Source organism: Vicia villosa, linkage group LG5 (genome assembly GCF_029867415.1).
Source record: "Vicia villosa cultivar HV-30 ecotype Madison, WI linkage group LG5, Vvil1.0, whole genome shotgun sequence".
Classification (NCBI taxonomy): Eukaryota; Viridiplantae; Streptophyta; class Magnoliopsida; order Fabales; family Fabaceae; genus Vicia; species Vicia villosa.
The window spans coordinates 21,504,131-21,507,661 of NC_081184.1; positions in this window are offsets into that span (position 1 = coordinate 21,504,131).

Consider the following 3,531-nt stretch of genomic DNA (forward strand, 5'->3'; position numbering starts at 1 on the left):
AATATGTGGGCAAATTTTGGGGTATAACACATATGCATCATTTGCATCTCTAACAAATTGCATAGTTTGTGTTTGCTACTTGTGACTCAGCAGGGTTTAATCAAGAAATCACTCATCAGTACAAGTAACAATCAATTAGGTTTTTGTTCTCCCTTCATCTCAAAAGAATTATCTTCATCAACAGTCACCATCTGGTCCTCAAAGTTTCATTTCAACAAGCTCAAAAGCTATGAATCAACCAGATTAGGGTTTTGACTGAAGGCAGCATACTCCTGACTTTTGCTCAGAATTTGACCCAATGGCTTGGGACATGACTTCAAGACCCCAAGTGAATTATCTTGACCTAATTTATTGGTTCAAGACATCCCTCACACAGAGATTGATTAAACAAATCCTCAGATTAGGATTTTGAACTATTAGGGACTGAAAATCAGGGATCACATTTGGGAAACCCTAAAAATCCCCAGGAAGTCACTCAAAGGTTTCAATCATCTTCAAATAATCCCTATGGAAATATACAATGGAAATTGTATCTCAATTCAAGACCTACAGTCATCAATTTCATCTGGTCGACAATTAGGGTTTTTGACCTAATTCATCTGAACAACTGACTTTTTAATCAGGACATGGTGCCACAACTCAAGCTATGATTAAATATCTTCTAATACCTCAATATTATCCATTCATACCATTCATTTGGTGAGGATAGCCCGGTTCATTTGAAATCTCCAAAAACGCGATCCGTTTGAAAAAGTCAACTGTACAAGATCACCATTGACTTTTTGGAATTTTTGGTCAACCATGACTTTTGAAGTTTCAAATCATCAATATATGATATATGAAGTCATTTGATCAAGAAAAATCAAGAAAATCAAACAAGAATCAAAAAGTCAAAAGTTTGACTTTCCATACTTAGAAAAATTCTAAGTGTTTTTCAATGGTTTTTTCCAAACTTTGGAAAGGAATTTCTCAACGATGTTGTTGAATTGCCCCGCGGTAACACCTGGTTCTACGAAAGCTTGTTCCAAAACTTTCTGTAGAGCTTCCCTATGAGCTTAAAAACTCAATAGCAGGGAGAGAACAGATATCCTAGACGGAGTATGTAGTAATTGATCTACAATATTGTATTCACTCCTCTGGATTAACTTCAAGATCTCATCATTTTCTTTCGCTTGAACAACATTGGTCGGATGATTGTCTTGCTTATGTGGTGCTTCTTCCGAAGGCTTCTCCATATTTTCTGTTGTTCTATTGAAGACTCGTCCACTTCGAGTGACTCGACTAACGTCAGCAATGTTGACAACAGACGGTAATGGTATTTCCTTACCTTTTTCAATGAATGTAGCATTGTACTTGTATGGTATAGCCTTGCTAGACTCATATGGTACAGGACCTGGTAAGTAGATGACTAATGGAGCAATTGCTGTCTTCCTGCTGTCATACTTGACTTGCATTGGTTCAACTTGATTAATTTGAGGAGATACGGTAAAGACTTCGTCATCTTTTCTGTTGGCAAGAATTGTAATGGTATTTTCATCCATTAGTTTCTGAATGTCGTTGCGAACGCGCAAACATCCTCGTGAATTTCTTCGACAGATTCTGCATCTACTGTAAGGATGGAAATCCGTTCTAAAGTAGGCAAGTCCATTTAAAGTCTTATGGGACCTGACTACCGATCCTTCGAGATCTTCAAATTTGTAGATCTTGTATTCTCCTGGACATCCTTGAACCATGTTGACGTCGTATTTAGTTTTGACTCGGATGTGTTGAATCCATCCTAAGTCCATTTGTTCTTGCAATGCAGCTTGAACTACAGCACATCCTTGATTATTCTTTGGATAAATTTCACATGTGAAGTAGTTGTGATGTGGCACATGGCCGTACCCAGCTTGTCTAGCGTGCATTTTGACGAGATTTTCCCCTATCTGACGGATGTCGTAGATTTGAATGACAATGGGGTGTTGATCTATCAAATTCACTTAAGCTTCCTTATGTTGCGGCAAAGGATTTTCTTGGACGTTAGGATTAGTATCTTTGAAGGATAGCATTCCACTCTTCACTAATCTTTGAACGTCGGCCTTGAAACTGAAACAGTTCTCAATGCTGTGACCTGGTGCCCCCTGATGATAGGGACAAGATTGGTCAGCCTTGAACCACGGTGAAGATTCATATGTAGGATTTGGAGGACTCTTTGTCTGAATGAGTCTTTTGGCCAGTAGTGTTGGAAACAAATCCGCAGAAGGCATTGGCACGGGGTCAAAAGGAGGATACCTTTGTGCCCGATTGTTGTAATTTGGAGGTCGAACCTGCTGCTTAGGTTGTTGCGACCTTTGTTGAAATGGTTGTTGCGAAACCTGAGGTTGATAAGCTGGCGCTGAGTTAAAAACCGGAGTTATTGTAGCAACTTGAGGTTGAAACTTCTTCTTAGCTTTGTGCAAGAGATTGCTGACGTCTTGATCCTTTTTCTTTGGGAAAGAACTTCCATACTTCCTAGGACCAATAGAAGATTCTGGTTCTTTGATCAAGCGTCCTTCTCGAACTACTTCTTCCAAACGTACGCCCATGTTTACCATCTCGGTAAAGTCACTTGGAGCACTGGCGACCATTCGCCCGTAGTAAAATGGACTCAAAGTTTTGGGATAGATTTTTGTCATTTCTTTCTCTTCAAGTGGAGGACAAATTTGAGCAGCAACTTCACGCCATCTCTGAGCGTATTCCTTGAAGCTTTCTCTGTCCTTTTGAGTCATGGCGCGGAGTTGAAATCTGTCGGGAGCCATATCCAGATTGTACTTATACTATTTGACGAAGGCCTCTCCGAGGTCTCAAAAAGTACGAATCTCTGAACTGTCCAAGTTCATATACCATTTGAGTGTAGCACCAGTCAAGCTGTCTTGAAAATAATGAATGAGCAATTGTTGATTATCAGTCTGAGTTGACATCCTTCGAGTGTACATCACGAGGTGACTTTGTGGGCATGAATTCCCTTTGTACTTCTCGAAATCTAGTTCTTTGAATTTGTGAGGAATCTTAACATTTAGAACCAGACAGAGGTCTGCAGCATTCTTTCCAAATAGATCTTGTCCTCGGAGAGTCTTGAGTTCCTTCTGCATTTGTAGAAACTGTTCCTGGAACTCGTCCAATCTTTCATACACGCCAGCGTCCTCACTGGGAGAGTGATGATATACATGTCCACCTGGTGGAGGAAAAGTATGCACAAATGGTCGTGGAGAAGCCATGACAGCAGATCTTGGTATCTCAACATTCTCTTGTGTGAAACCCATTGTCGTTACTCTTGGAACTTCAATTTCCAGAGGTCTGTAACCCTCTGGTGGATATATATCCATTGTAACTCTTGGAACTTAACAAAATGGGGGTATGTACTCGTCTGGAATAAAGTTATACGGCATGCCCCAAGGTCGGTTGGGCGGCATGGTATACTGAGGAATAGGAGTAGAAACAATATCAGAAACCACAGTCCTTTGTGGTTCTTCTGGTGTTGGTTGATTTTGTGCAACCACCAGAGCTTCTACC